This window comes from Trichechus manatus, unplaced genomic scaffold (assembly GCF_000243295.1).
Source record: "Trichechus manatus latirostris isolate Lorelei unplaced genomic scaffold, TriManLat1.0 scaffold00063, whole genome shotgun sequence".
In the NCBI taxonomy this organism is placed as follows: Eukaryota; Metazoa; Chordata; class Mammalia; order Sirenia; family Trichechidae; genus Trichechus; species Trichechus manatus.
In genome coordinates, this window is record NW_004443999.1 from 12,033,560 (window position 1) to 12,050,723 (window position 17,164).

General features: G+C 34.8%; 1 pseudogene; it reads right to left on the reverse strand.

Annotated features, from left to right (window-relative positions):
* The window catches only part of LOC101354936 (GPI ethanolamine phosphate transferase 1-like), a 45,949-nt pseudogene extending 32,067 nt beyond the window's left edge, over positions 1-13,882 (reverse strand).
* Positions 13,883-17,164: the final 3,282 nt, after the last annotated feature.

Sequence of the window (17,164 nt, forward strand, 5' to 3'; positions counted from 1 at the left end):
GAAGCTGTGGTCCATTAGTCCTTTGGACTAATCTTTTCCTTGTATCCTGTTCTCTTCATTCTCCCTTGCTCCCGAAGGGATGAGACCAGTGGAGTATCTTTCTTAGATGGCTGCTCACAGGCTTTTAAGACCCCAGTCAAAATTGTAAGAATGTTAAAACAAAGTACAAATCACAACAAAAGAGCTCAGTAAGTTGGCTCCACTAAATATTTCAGCATGTGAAAAAATCATAAACAAACTAAAAGATAAAGAAGTAAAAATGCTGTGACAAAGGGCTAACAGCCTTAATATATATTTAAATATCACTAAAAAAAATGCTAATGCCTTAATTAAAAAATGGGCAAATAACACAAATAGGCAATATAGAGAAAAAATAAAAATTTAGATTAAAAGTTCAACTTCTGTTAACTAAAATGCAACTTGAAAGAAAAGGATACATTCTCCCTTATCAAAATGACAAGGATTAAATAAGATTATATACCTTGCTAGAAAGAGTACAGTAAAATGGTCATTAAACAGGGAATACAAACTGCTTCAGTCTTTCAGTTAAGCCACGAGATGTGAAAAAAACCCAAACTAAACCCGTTGCTGTCAAGTCGATCCCAACTCATAGGGACTGTTTAGGACAGAATAGAGCTGCCCCACAGGGTTTATGAGCTGTAATCTTTACAGAAGCAGCCTGCCATATCTTTCTCTCCAAGGAGCAGCTGGTGGGTTGAAACCAGGGCTTCAAACCGGTTCATCTGGTTCAAACCCCTGCTGAGAATTCGCATTTCTAACAAGTTCTCAGGCAATGCTAAAGCTGCTGGTTAGGGACCACTAGCAGAGCAGCAGTTCTCAAAATTTATTATACATGAGAATCACCTGGGGATCTTGTTAAACTATAGGTTCTGATTTAGTTTATCTCGGGTAGAAATGCAAGTTCTCAGCAGGAGTTCAAACTGGAAGAAACTGGTTTAAAGCCCTGGCTGGAACCACGAACTCGGCCTAGTACTTAACCACTGTGCCACCCAGGGCTCCTCTGAAGTGTGCAAAATAATTCAGAAAGTTCATATACTTTAAGTAGATAATTCTAATTCTAGAAGTCTATCCTAAAAACAGCAATACATATGGTTACAGACGTATGTGCAAGGATATTTATTATAATTTGTAATAGTGAAAAACAGTAAATAACCTAAATGTGGTAGTCATTAGTGATATTCACCAACTACTTCTGTTTCCTGCCTTTCAGTCACCGGGGAGGATTGCAGGGACCCCACCGATTTGAAGTCAATCTTGTAACTTGGTTTGGCCAGTGGAGTGAGAGCAGAAGTGATATTTGTCAGAGCCCGTGCACTCTGGGCCACATGCCCTCCTCTGCTGCAGTCACCCATGAGAGCATGTGCTGAAATGGAATCTCTGTCAGCCTCGGTGCCTGGGTGACTCCAATGAGCTAGCCCTGTGCCCGCCCATTCTGAATAAAGTAGAATGAGTGAGAAATAAATGCTCATTGTGTTAAGCCTCTGATATTTTGGGTTGCCTGTCACAAGGCATGAAATTGGATCCTGAATAACACACACCATAATAAACAATAGGAAAAAAAAATTTTTAAATATTTGTATAGAGGGCAAATATACTGTAATACAGATATTAAAATCAGGCTTTCATGGTTATTTGATAACATGGTTAAATGATCAAAATACAACAGAAAAGAACCTGAAACACCAACTAACCTAACATTCAGACATATTAGGTATCTAGAAGTTTAAAACTTGCATACTCTTTCTTTTCCTCAAAGGAAGGAAAGAGGGAAAGAAGCTGGCTGCCTGACTTCTGTAGAATGTGTTCAGCAAAATAATGGTGTTACAGAAGTCCAAAAGCTGGGGTGCCCTGGAAGAAGCTAGAACCAGGGTGGCCTGTCTGGCATGAGTGGGGATATGAAGGAGATGCCATTGCAGCCAGAATAGTGTCCAAGGCAGAAAGAAGAGGGGAGAGCTCATTTGGGAAGTAACCACCCATGCTTGAGGCAAGCAGTCTAGGCCAGGTCTGTTCTGGAGAGTAAGGAAGTGTCTCTGGTTCCTTTTCTTCTAGGCCACTCTGGCTGCCCTACTCAGAAGCCTTTTATACGGCAGAACCCAGGTGACTAGAGTTCTGTATTGTGATTTGGGAACCCAGAGCTAATCTTTGCCTCATTTTGTTTTCTCTGCACACATTATATTTACCTTGGGAATCTTACAGGGAGCACACAGCCTCTCAGTAATACCTTCTTAATAGCGCTTCATTTTGACACAACTTACAACTCTAGGTAGTTAAATTATGGGTAAAGTTTATTTTCTTCTCCATACCTTTCTCTACTTTTTTGTTTTCTAAATGAGAATATGTTCCTTTTACAGTTAGAAAAAAGATTCTTAGAACAAGATCAGTCCTTTTTTTAAGCTAACATTTTAACCATACAATCATGATGTATTTGATATCACAAAAAAAACTGCATATACTAAGGCACTTAGTCCTCACAGGCTACATACTTTGCATTTTATCTTTACTTTTACTTTAACTGTAAGCTATATAACATTTAAAGATGGACTAACCTGAGTCTGTCATCCCATGGTCAGAGGTAAAGATATGGTTTTCCCATCATTTCCATAAAATGTTTAAATATGGACACTATTTCTTTCACTCCATCATCAACCTTTTTAATAGTGTCTTTGTATTCTCTGTTTAAAAAAGAATAGAAAAGCAAATTAAAATGTACTGCTCTGGAGAAATCAAATTTATTCAACATGGACTCATTACATTCAAAGGCAATAACTCCTGAAATGCTTTAGATTTACATCTGTGATATTTTAAAACCAGAGCTCTTTAAATTGTTGAAAATAAAACATTTTTACTTCATTTAAAGAAGAAAAAGAACTTAAAATAGCTTCCAGAGATGTGATATAAGGAAGGTACTAATCAGCAAATATATTTTTTGAACTTTTTTTAGTCACAAATGCAATAATACAACAATTTTTAGTTTCATGTTTCTCATAAAATAAACTGTATTATTTTTGTCACATTATAGGTTAGTATCATCCTTTCCAGTATAGAACATTTTCATCCCTTAAATTGTTTGTGATATAAAATATAATGAAAGTTTTGAGCAAATTATATTTATGCTTCCTATATAGCTGAATAACTTTTTCCATACAGTTTGGTGTGAATTCCATCACTCGAAACAGTGCATAATGTTAAAGAAGGGGAACATGAAGTACTCATTGCTAACACCAGTAACTGCCCCAATAGGCTTTACTGTTACAGTAAAGCTGACGTAAACTATTCTAAATAAAGAAAAATGTATCATATGGATTCTTCCTTTTTTTTTTCTTTTGGTCTGAATAAATAAAAAAAAATTTGCTGCTATATATAAGGAGTAGTACTGAAATATGGTATTTTAAAAGGAGGCCTGGTGGTGCAACGATTAAGTGCTCAGCTGCTAACTGAAAGGTCCGTGGTTTGAATCCACCCAGCTGCTCCACGAGAGAAAAGACCTGTTGATCTGCTCCTGTAAACATTAACAGCCTAGGAAACCCTATGGGGTAGTTCTACTCTGTCCTGCGGGGTTGCTATGAATTGAAATCAACTTGAAGGCATACAACAACAACAACTGAAATATGGTATTTTAAAACTACATGTAAATATTTGCTAGATACAAATATTGACGGAATGGAACACAGAAGGTTAGGGCCATAAAAATGCTTTTTATTTCTAAGTTTTCTGAAAATATTTCTAAAATGTAAATTTTTTTTTGTCTTGATAAATGAAGGATTTGGAATATACATAAAAGTTTTACTTATAGTTAATATGCACTGTAGCTCGAGCATATGTAATTTTAATTACTATGTAATACTACTTCTCATCTAATTGATCATTGAATTCCTATTCTGGATATATGATAGTAGAGCTATTCACTGTATAGTTCAGTTATCATAATTACAAAAAAAATCATTAGTATTTTGAAAAAATTCAAAGACACCTGTTCCCCTCAAGAGACCAAATTAAATATAGCATTAAAATTACCTCGATGATGGTAGGTAAGCGTTTCCAATTGTATCTATTTCTACTAAATGCAAGAAAAAAAACTTTGTTTTTTCATTTATTTTAGAAAACAAAGACTTGCTGTTTTTGGCAGCATGAAAGAAGTCCTATATGTAGAAAAGTAGTTTTAAAAATTTAGTACATTTATTTTGTTAAATAATAATATTGACAAAAACACTTAAATTTATACGTAACTGTAAAATGAAATTACCTTAGATTATTTAAATTTGTCCTCAAGACCTACCGAACACAGACACCTTGTTTACGTTTTAGACATTTGTGCTCAAAAAATAAGCAAGTTTTGTGTTATAACTAGGCCAAAAAAAAAAAAAGGTATACATCTAGATAACAAGTCCTTTAAGAGAAAGGAGCTAAATACTAAACATAGAATTGAAAGTTGACAAATAAAAAAAATATGTATTTTTTAATTTGAGCAAATGAATTTAAATTTAATTTATAATTTGCTCCATGACTGGTAAAAATATTCAGCTATGTAAAAAGTAATGTTTATTCATGTATGGATATGGTATTTGGGAAGCTATGAAATATTACTCTTGCAGAGCTCAACTTCTCTCTTACTGTTAGATTCATATTGCCGGTAAAAAGTTGATCTTTTGGACAAAATATGTTGCTGTCAAGCTGATTCTGACTCACAGCAACCCTACAGGACAGACCTGCCCCACAGGGTTTCCAAGCAGGAGCTGGCGGATTCAAACTGCTGAAAAGAGGTGAAATACACCACTAGTTTCTTTTCTTTCAATGTTTGGAATTCTTATGCCCTTCAGCTCCCACTTTTTCTGTTTCCTTTGCATTCAAAGGCACTTACTCATTTCTGCACCCAATAAATATTTATTATGCATCATAGCAGACTGCTAGATAAATACCCCAACATGCATTATCCCTTTCTCCTTGAGTAAAAATCCCTGATCTTATGAGACACAGCAAGGCTCCAGACTTAAAATGTACACATTTCCCATCCTCTCTTGCAGCTTGATTTACCTTTGTGGTTGTAGCTAAGACGATCAACATCAAATGTTTCAATCAAAAAGATATGAGGGAACAACTCAAAAAAGGAGGGCGAGAATGGCTGCACAACTGAAAGAATGTTATCAATGTCACTAAACTGTACGTGTAGAAGCTGTTGAATTGGATCTGTTTCGCTGTGCATATTCTCAAAAACAATAAAAAATAAAATTTAGGGAAAAAAAGGATATATGGACTAAGAGTCTTTAAAATAAATATGATTCAGTATGAGAGATTTTACACCCACTGGTGTCGAGTCAATTCTGACAATAAACGTTTTATTATGACTAACTTGCTAACTTGTTTTTGCCTACCTAATCTTTTTTTTTTTAAATAAAAGAATTGTTTTTAAAAATCATCTATCTTACGTTGTTGTAAATGCATTACATTTGAACGGCACTTTTCAAAGGGCTTTCACACATTTCACATGGTCCCACTACTGCAAGAGGCTGGTTGAGTTCCATGAGTTAACTAAAGATCAAGAAAGTTTACGGAGGGTAACCAAACAAATTAAGAACAGAATGTAGGTTTCCTGACTCCCAGTGTAGGGTTCTTTCTACTGTTAGAAATAGGAATTTTAAAGGGTATTTTTTAAAATATTTTTTTTAAATCTTCTACATAATTGACTATTACAAAATGTAATTTCTCAGAATTCAGTATTTTTGAAACATTTTGCTTCAAGAAAGAACTTTCAAATCCACACAATCATCAAGTAGGAAAAAACTAAGCTATTCATGTTTATTAATAAATCAGTTTCCAGTACTTTAAGTTACAAATATGTGTGTTGTGGAAAAACCACACAATAGCACTCACCTTAACATTATCAAAGACCCAGGTATCCAGTTTTGTTCCATTGTAGGCACTAAAATCCTCTTGTTCAGCATAATAACTATGTGTATAAACATGGTCTTGACTAGTACCTGAAAAGGAAATTTGGGAAAAATAAAATTTTTGAAAATATTTTAAGTTGTCATGAAATATGAGACAGTCATTTAAAGACTTTTGTGAGTAACCAAAATTTTTCACAAAGCACTTGTGTTATGATGGGGAAGAGAAAGATGCGAATAACATTCATTTAGTGCCTACTATGTGCTATGGGCCATGCTATGTACTTCAGCATATGCTTTTGCTTTTTGTCCTCACAATAATATATTCTAACTTTACAGATAAAGTACATGTAAGTTAATTAACTTGGCAAAGTCACACTGCTGATAAGTGACAGAACAAAAATAAGTATCAAGGTTTGTCTCCCTCTAAAGATTAAACTACTCCAAGAATTTATGCCTCTTAGGATATTACAATCTAAAATAGATAAAGTTATTTGGTTTATAAAATATCCTAAAGTAAGAAGAAAACTCAAATATTTCATTTCTCTTATTCATAGAATATGTATATTGTATTTAATATGGGGAATAAATATTGCTTACTGTCTAACAGATTGAAAGGGCCAATAAACATATTATTCTACACATTTGCAAGGTATTATTAAGAATCTAATCAATTTAATGAATTTCTCCGTTAGATAGGCTCTTACAGACGCAAGAAGAGATATAATGAAGTGATGACAAGCTGTTATAACATCAGCTCAGGTCTAATAACTACTCCATTGCTCAGCCATTCTCCTTCCCACATCCCAAGTATAGTAGACCTGAGTGGGCTTCTTGGTTACTATGAAAAACGGAACGTTCCCTTGGAGGGCAGCAGGGGACAGGAGAGCTGCTGGTGTGGAGCCCAGGGTCGAGAGGGGAGGGTGTTGACATGTTGTGGGGTTGGTAGCCAGTGTTGCAGAATGGTACCTGTACTAATTGTTTGATGAGAGGCTGCTTTGTTCTGTAAACCTTCATCTGGGGTACAATAAAAAGAAAAAAGAAAATAAAATTAGACTTTGAAAAGTTAAAAAAAAAATTCATTGTGATACTCCTTCGCATTGGAGGTGGGGGAAGACTTGGCTGTCTTCACATGTCATATCCTGATTATTCTATTCCACAATCCACTCGAGGAAAAGAAGTCATCATCTTTCCCTCTATTTCACAGGAATCAAACTGACCATTCTCCATAAATTCTCTGTTAGCACTTCTCTTTCCTAGAGACATTCTTCTAATTGGATTTAGGCTCTGCTTTAGCTCTTGATTAGGCAAAGTAAACACAGATGCTAGTTTTAGCAATCAAATAATAAATAAAGCAAGCCACAACATCAGCAAAACTTCCATTGGAATCTCAACATAGCTTTAGTTACATTTAGAGACTATGTAATGGTAAAAGTATTGAAAACAAGTATTCATTAAGTGCCTACTGGATACCAGGTACAGTGATGAATGTGGGGAAAAAAAAAAAGAAATGGTACATTCCTATTGTACTATCTTTGATTCAGGTATTGGTCCTGAACCATCAGTTGCAGCGAGAAATAAAAAGGGTGGTTTGGCAAGCCGTAGCAACTTTATGACCCCCTTATCAGCACCAACTACCCCCAAAGCTAAACTGCTTTCTAAAAAAGAAGGTATATAAATAGCAAGCAGTCTGAAGTTTTTTGGTCTGCACAGTATAATAGTGTTCTATGAATATCAGACATAAAATTCTGAATATATATTTGGCTTTCAGGACACATAATAACTGGGTGAATAAGTTACCACTTCCAGTAATTCCAACTTCGCACTGGTTGCTGCAAGATTAAGAAAAACATATTCAAAGTTCCTACATATGAACTAAGAAGCACTTGTAGATGGACAAATGCATAAAAATGTTTCACAGTTCTGGACAGCATAGTACATACCCAGGAAAACTCCATTCTGTGTATTAATTTTATTACCATACACCTTAGGAAGCAAAAAGAAAATATTTTCAGATATCTGGGAAAATACTGAATAAAGACGAAGAAGAAGAATTTAATACTATCAGATTAAATGGCTGATTTTTTAAAGCCTCCGTCCTTTAAAGGGACTATCTTCATTATTTCTGCAAAAATGGTTTCCAAAGAGAAAATGTTCTCTGTCCTTGATCTGTTGGTTACATCAGTTGCATAATGTAATTTAGAATAAGTTGGGGCACTGAGTTAACAAATCAAGGATTCCGTGTTATATTTTATAATTATTATATCTGTGGCTAAGAACATTTTACTAAATCTTCCTACTATATGAAATGACCAGTTATTGTGCTCCAACTAAAAGAGCATTTAATGACATAAAATTGAAAGGCAGTACAACCAATTTTAGAAAATAATATAAATTTCTAGTACTTGCTGATTCACAATCATAAACACACACAATAAATTCAAATTCTATGATCCTAAACTGATCAAAATAAGAATTAAATGTATAAATCTTAACTTTAAAATCATTAGTGAATATGAATATCTACGACTTCTTAAATAATTTATCAAAGTATAATGAACTAGGTATCAATATAATCATATAGAATATGTACGGATAACTTAGGTGACAAGCACTTTGCTAAATGTTTTGCATTAATTATTTTTATCCTCAAAACAAACCTATGAGATAAAAACTATTATCACCCTATTTACAAAAAGAGAAAACTGAAGCTCAGTTATCTAACTTACCCAAGATTATAATGCTGTTAAGTGGTAGAGATTTCACTAAATCCAAGATACTATAAACCGTAAGATTTGCCAATATTTCAAGTACAACTAAGAAGTAAAAAACACTGCCAATTAAACTGGCTTGCTCATCCATTGTAATACACACCCCTATTTCAGAGATAATAAACTGTGAAAACATGTGCCTCAAAATCAATAAAATACGGTAACTAGCTAATGTATGAAAAATTACCATGCTGATTTTAACAATTACATGAGGAAATATAATAAATGACTCTTAATTTTGCAAACATAGATATAACTTCAAGGTCTCCCCAGCTCCACGTGTATTTGCTTTCATTAAAAAGAGAATCAAATTCTACAAGATTTTCCTTCCATCCTTCAGGTAACTGAGAGGAAAAAAATACAAAAAATACATACGGGGAAGCAAGCACCTAAAAATGTATTCTTAAAATAATAATTTATTATTTTTAGTTATAGAAGAGTCAAAACCAGTAATAAATCATTTACTTCTTACTAAAAAATAGAATTGCTTTTGAAATTTTGAGGGCAAAACTTAGAAAAATCATTAATTCTTATATTAGAATGATCACGTTTTTCAGGAGTTTAGGATGATAAAGACTAAAGCTTAATTCCAGAATTAACACCAGTGAGTGAGTGTTCATATGAGTAAAAACCCATTGCCGCCGAGTCAACTCTGACTCATAGTGACCCTATAGGAAAGAGTACAACTGCCCCATAGGGTTTCCAAGGCTATAGTCTTTACAGAAGCAGACTGCCACACATCTTTTTCCTGCAGAACAGTTAGTGGGTTCGAACTACTGACCTCGAGGTTAGCAGCCAAACGCTTAACCACTGCAACTCTAGCACTGGTCAGTAAGATATGATAAAATTCTTGTCAAAAGTATCTCAAAGCTCACTTTTATCTTTGAGACATCATTTAGTACTGTTGTTGTGTTGTTGGGTGCTGTTGAGTCTATTTTCGCTCATAGCAACCCCATGTGATACAGTAGAACTGCCCCATACACCTAGCTGATTTTCTTGGCTATAATTTCTTACGGGAGTAGATTACCAGGTCTTTCTCCTGCAGAGCCATTGGGTGAGTTTGAACCACCAACCTTTCGGTTAGCAGCCAAGCGCTTAACCATTGTGCCACCAGGGCTCCTTAATTCACTATTTTTGTTGGTGTTAGGTGCCATCAGGTCGGTTCCAACTCACAGTGGCCCTATGTACAACATCCACGGTCCTGTGTCATCCTCACAATTGTTGTTATGCTTAAGCGCATCATTGCAGCCACTGTGTCAATCCATGTCACTGAGGGTCATCCCCTTTTTCGCTGACCCTCTCTCTACCTTACCAAGCTTGATGTCCTTCTCCAGGGACTGGTCCCGCCTGAGAACGTGTCCGAAGTATGTGAGATGAAGTCTCACCAACCTCGCTTCTAAGAAGCATTCTGGTTGTTACCTCCTTCAAGACAGATTTGTTTGCTCCTCTGGCAGTCCATGGTGTATTTAATATTTTTGCCACCATCATAATTCAAATGCACCAATTTAGGAGGCAATATTTAGATGATAACTTTCCTTTAACAAACTTGTCTAAATAGACAATACCTTTGGCAACAGCACTGACATCTTCATAAAATCCGGCGATCAGGGCTACGTGCCCTGGTCTAGATTCCATTGGCACATGTGTATGAGAGATTCCCCAGCTGCCTTCATGAATCATGATATTCCTAAAAGATATTAAGATGGATAGTTAACACAGACTATGATTAAATGCCCTCACAGGGCTTCAGAAAAATAAGATTATCACAGAAGAAATCAAAGCCAAAAAGAGTCAAAATTTAAGAAGGATAGAAATCTTTCAAATCCCACCCAAGCACAGTGCTAGCCTTCCCACCAGCTGAATGTGGTAGCCCAGGTGAGGCCAGCAAAGGCCTCCCAACCACTCCACAGAATGAGACAAAATATACCACTGTTGTTTTAAGCCACAAACTATTGTGATAGTTTGTTACATAAACATAACTGATATGCACAATATTATTACATCAATGTTAAATTTATTGGATGTGTTGATGATATGGTCATTATGTGGAAGAATATCCTTTTCTTAGAAGATATACACTAAAATGTTCAGTGGTGAAGTATCATGATTTCTTGCTTTCAAATTGTTTAATAAAAAATAATTAAAATCTTATGTGTGTGTAGATATAATTAGGGATAGAGAGAAAGGAAATGTGGCAGAAAAAGTTAACAACTGGATTTAAGGCTAAACAGATGTTCATTGTTGAACTCTTTCAACTTTTGTGTAGGTGTGAAATTTTTCAAATTAAAAAGTCAAAGTGTTGATGACAAAGGGGGATACAGGGTTTCTTTTTGAGGTGATGAAAATGTTCTAAAATTGACTGTGATAATGGCTACACAACTGTGAATATACTAAAAACCACTGAACTGTATACTTCAAACAGGTGAATTGCATGGTGTGTCAGTTATATTCCAATAAAGCTGTTACCAAAAAAAAAAAAAAAGAAAAAAATGTTGAGAGGAGGGAAAACGGCTACTCCCTAGGTAGGAACTAAAGTTTGTTTTCAAATTTGAGATGAAAACATACAAAAGTTTCTTTTGCCAAATGTTAATGTTTCAATATTCTTTCAGTTGTACCACAGTGATTTGCAAAGGTCAGGTAAGAAACAAAACACTAGGGATGCTATTGCAGGTGAAAGTCAGCAGGACAAATAGTTATAAAAACACGGAATGCGTCAATACACTTTTTAAGAAAAACATGAGACTCAACACATTCTTTGGAAAAGTATTTGAGTTCTGATTTAGATACTTATAATATTGATTACCTCATAATAAATTCTATTTTTCTAAAATACCTACATAAGTAAATATTAAATAAATGGTTTGAAAACTATTGTATAAATTACCAGAAATAATTTTCAGTTTCCCGAGTTACATATTGAAAACTGGATTAAACAGAAGAAGGAAAGTATACAGAAATTTGGATATCTCTGTTTAAAAACATTTCTAGTCAATTTAGATCATATCTTTTAAAAAAAAGTGAAGAAGAAACAATGCCTTTCAAAAACAGGTTTAGAAGAGAATGCGAGATTTATTTTTTCATGGTAAAGACTGTTTTATTGGTGGCAGTCAGCACAAGTCAGTAAATATTGATCCTCAGAGCAGAGCTGTTAGTTATCAGATTACTGGTCCAATAGAGCACTGAATTAAACTGAACCAACTACTGGAAGGATAAATTGAAGCCAATCCTGCTTCTTGGGAAATGAAGCCATAGCCAGCTGACACATGGCATACACTGTTCCACCAACAGTAAGAACCATGGTGGCTCTATACAGGAGGGCATCAGCTGCCTTGCCCTTTAGATGCACGGAAATTCCATTATCCTCCTGAAACAGCTTTTGTTTCTCTGGAACTTTATTTTCAAACTGCGTGAAGCAGTACTTACGGCCCTCCGGGCAATTTGACCAAGAAACAGCAGATTCCGCAACATCTTGGCTGTGTTACTGCCCACCAACCGCGACAACTGAACACCAGGAACGATCGAGAACGTGAGATTTTTGAAATCGTAAATATATAATGGCACGGGACACAAAGCACATGAAGTGTTTGAGCATTAAGTCCACTATATGATAGAATATCTCCATAGCAAAACCCAAAGGAGAAACAGCTGCTAAGTACCAGAAAAGCTCCACTGTACCTTAATAACCAACACATTTTTATCTTATTAATTTTGCAACAAAATATATTTTGCTCCTTTCTTTGCCCACTGAGAAATTCACCCATATTTTTTAATTATTCGGAGGACTTTATGTTACACATTTTTATGTACTGAGCTTAACCCTAGTTTGATCTTATCTTCCTGCTCAGGTTTTCTTACTGCCCTGAGTTTTTGTTTGTTGGTTTGTTTTTTATTCTTTAGTACATTATGCATTTCTTTGAGCCACCATAAATTTATTTCCGGAAATTCAACACAGCATTAATGTTCAGTCATTCTTTTGTCAGTCAGCAAGTATGTGTTAATGGCCTGTTTTTTGCTAGGATCTGGAGATAAAGTGTGCAGAAAACAGAAAAAGCCCCTGCTCTCAGGGAACTGCACAATGATAAGTACTATGAAGAAAAATAAAACAGGGAAAATGCATGGAAAGTAGTGATGACAGGTGGGAACGGGGAGGGTAGAATATTTTAAGATAAATTTCCACATAAATCTGAGTTTTAATCTCTCCACAACAGCATTAGGAGAGGCACAATAGGAATTTAATTGAATACAGGTTTTGAGGGACTTGCAACTAATCAGAAAAAGAACAATAGCTTGTAGGAGCTCTGTAAGTTCACAAAAATTAAACATTTCTTTTCAAAGCTATGTAACAGAAGCCGAAGTTAAACAGTGATATAGAATTGGAAGGGCTTTTTAAATATTTTTTTATAGAAGGTTGTATTTTGAGTAAAAGTCCACATTTTCTAGTTAAATACTATTGTAATTACTGATTCTTTAATTTTTGTGCTTGTCATTATCTTAAAAAATTAAGACATTTAAAAATTAAGAAGCTTATTTTTTAAGAAAAAGATAGTAGAGTGAGTCTGATCCAGATTAGCTCAGGTTAGGCCATGTCAGCCCAAGCAGCTAAGCCATACATTTCAATTCACGTGATGTCGGTTTCTACAATACAGGCAGTCCCCAGATGACAAATGAGATCCATTCTCAAGTCTGCCTTTTAAGTTGAATTTGTAGGTAAGTTGAAACAGGTACATGCGGTTCTTATTTAGCATCAGTTAAATGTTTGTCTTAGTACATAGTGTATATTTTACCTTTCTATGCATATAAAACACTTAAGAAACACTTCCAAACTGTGCAATGTTTTCATGAGCGCCACAAAGCAGTGAGGTGCATTGGTTATTAAGAACCATTGTATGTATTTAACTCAAATTTTTTAATATAATAGGTTTTATGGCAGTCCATTCTTAAGTATGAGTTGTCCATAAGATAGCTTTGCACTAGTTGGCCTGCTCACCTGATAAATGGCACTCTAGGATTTCCATCTTCATCTAATTTATAAAGTGCATCTGCTCGCAGGCCAGCAGCAACAAACAACACTAATCTTCTCTCTGGAGGAGGCAATGGAGTAAACTGAGGAGTCATCCCATGAACCAAAGGACACGTAAAATAAATGTCAAAGATGGAAGCGAAGAACACGAAATGTACAAGCAATCCCAAAATTAAGAACAGCAGCATATCCAGTGTTACTAATTAATCCTTAAGGAAAAATTGAAAGAGGGAACAAAATTAAATTTGGGTAACTCTTAATGCAATAATCATATGTATTTTCACATATTTTGAAGACTACATGTAGACTGAAAATATATTTTAAAATATTACATAAGTCACAACTTCACTGTCATTTAGGGTGGCAAAAATAAACTACTTAATAATGAGATAATTCTGAAATAAAATACATGATATAGTACATGTTGTGTTGTTAGCTGCTGTCAAGTTGGCCCCCAACTCATGGCAACCTCGTGTGTTACAAAGTAGAAGTACTCCATAGAGTTTTCATGGCTATAATCTTTATAGAGGCAGCTTGCCAGGCATTTCCTGCATGGAGCAACTGGGTGGGTTCAAAACGTCAGCCTTTAGGTTGGCAGCCACTTGAGCCACCCAGGCTCCTGACAAAGTATATACAAGTACTTAAAAGAAAAAAAAATTCAAATACATGGAAGAAATTATGATCAATAAGCTATTCATAACAAAGTTAAATGCATACTAAGCTCTTAAAAATTATCCTAGGAGGAAAGAACCAAGACATACTCAAGTCAGTCTTGAAATAAGTTAGGGTTCAGTCAAATCAAATCAATAGAAAATAGAAAATACAACTCAGAGATACTTAAAACTCTTTATATATAAAGAGTTATATGAACAGTTTGTATAGAATATGTATTATTTCTCCTTTATTGCACTTCAGAATTTACCAATAAACCATCTGACCTGAAGTTTTCTTGGGAAGGGTTGTTAACTATAAATTCAATTTTTTCATAAATATAAGGATACTCAGATGATCTATTACTTCTTGAGTGAAATTTGGTATTTTGTATCTTTTAAGGAATTTGTCTATTTCTCTAAATTATCAAATTTATTGGCCTAAAAATGTTCATAATAGTCACTTCTGACCCTCTTTTTCTGCCCTTCTACACAGGATTCAGTCTAGGATCAGGTATTACATTTCTTTATCCAAAGAAAGTCATTTTTTTCAAGTACTTATTTCTTTCCAGTTAGATCTCAAACTCTACTTGACACTAAAGTAATGTCGCATATTTAGATGTATAGAAGCTCATATTGATTTAAATACTTCTTTTTTATCATGGAAACCCTAGTAGTCTCCTTATCATGCTTATAAATAAGCAAACATCTATATCATTTTTCACTTGCATTCATACTTACAAATAACTCCCTAAATGTATGTTCTTCCCTACCTCCCGATTTACTACTGCACAGCTTTTCTGAATAAAGTGTCAAAGTCTAAGCGTTAAAGGATAATATATAGTTTTCACTGCTCAAAGCCTTACTGAAGTAGTGAAACAAAATTTTTACTTGAGAACTTTGGCCTTCTTACAGCTGTAACATTTACTATAAAATCTAGCACTGTTACATAACAACAGTGGAATCTTAGGGAGGTTACTACCTCTCTAAGTTTCCTTGTTCAAAGAAAAAGATACCATCAGTCCTATTCCATGCTAGGAGTATCATACAAAATAAATGAGACTATCCATGGCACCAAACAAATGTAAAATATTAGCAGTACTGTAAACAAGCAGATTGTAAAGCAAGTCAACTTTTAATTTTTAAATCAAACCCAGTGTAGCTGTATTTACATTATTTTAAAAGAAAGTAATAGGAAAGAAAAATACACATTTTCCCATACAATTAGGAATTAAGATTGGGACTTCATATTAGTGATCCCAATAATACAAGTAAATTCCATAATAGGCCATGGTCTGGCAAAACCTTGATTTTGGACTTCTGGCCTCCAAAACTGAGAGAGAATAAATTTTCTGTTGTTTTAATCCACTCAGTCTGTCTTGACAATCCTAGGAAACTACTATAAGTGATTATTTTGAAAAAGTGTATTGTAAGTTTTCCCTATGTGTGCATGTATGCATGTATATAGCAGGTTGTAGTGAAAAATGTATTTAAAACTATTCTATGGACAAATAAGTTTGAAAGTCATCTTAATTCCAAATATAAGTGGAATTGTTGGAATAAATGGTATTTCAACTTTAAAGGATACTAGTAAAGTGTCTATACCAATTTAGACACCCACCAGCAATGCATGAGTGTTTCTACATCTCTACATCCTCACTATTGTCTGGTAATGTCATACTTACCTCATGCCAATCCGAACAGGTTGAAATGGCATCCTATCGCTGGAAAGTTTTATTGCCCTGATTGTTAATGAGAATGAACATCTCTTCAGTCTTTGTTAGCCAATTGGGTTTCCTGTCCTTTCAATTATCTGTTCATATCCTTTGATCAGATAGGGTTAGGGCTGCTGGCCTTTTTTCCTTGATTTTGTAGATGATTTTATAAACACAAATACACAATATCTTGTGTTAAAAAGAAGTTTTAAATTGTAATACCATTCATCAAACCTATCCTTTAAAACTCAACTTTCTGTGTCTCGTCTAAGAAAACTTCTCTTATTCTTAGGTCTCATATGTTCTAATAGTTTAAAATTTTTGCTATTCACTTTGCATTATTGCAAATTTGTATATGCTGTGAAATACAGACCTAATTTCATGTTTTTAATGTGAATAACCAGTTGAATAACAGAATTATCTGTAAAGTTGTGGTTGTTAGGTGCCATTGAGTCAGTTCCGACTCACAGGGACCCTACGTATAACAGAACAAAACACTGCCCGGTTCTGCACCATCCTCAGTATAGTTGCTATGTTTGAGCCCATTGTTGCAGCCACCGTGTCAATCCATCTCGTTGAGGGTCTTCCTCTTTTTTGTTTACCCTCTACCATACCAAGCACAATGTCCTTCTCTAGGGACTGGTCCCTCCTGATAACATGTCCAAAGTATGTGAGATGAAGTCTCGCCATCCTCACTTCTAAGGAGCATTCTGGCTGTACTTCTTCCAAGACAGATTTCTTCACTCTTCTGGCAGCCCATGGTATATTCAATATTCTTTGCCAACACCATATTTCAAAGGCATCAATTATTTGTTCTTCATTATTCATTGTCCATCTTTCGCATGCATATGAGGTGAATGAAAATATCATGGCTTGGGTCAGGGGCACCTTAGTCCCCAAAGTGGAAACTTTGCTTTTCAACACTTTAAAGAGGTCTTTTGCAGCAGACTTACCCAATGCAATACGTGTCATTTGATTTCTTGACTGCTGCTGCCATAGGTGTTGACTGCAGATCCAAGTAAAATGAAATCCTTGACAACTTCAATCTTTTCTCCATCTATCATGATGTTGCTTATTGGTCCAGTTGTGAGGATTTTTGTTTTAT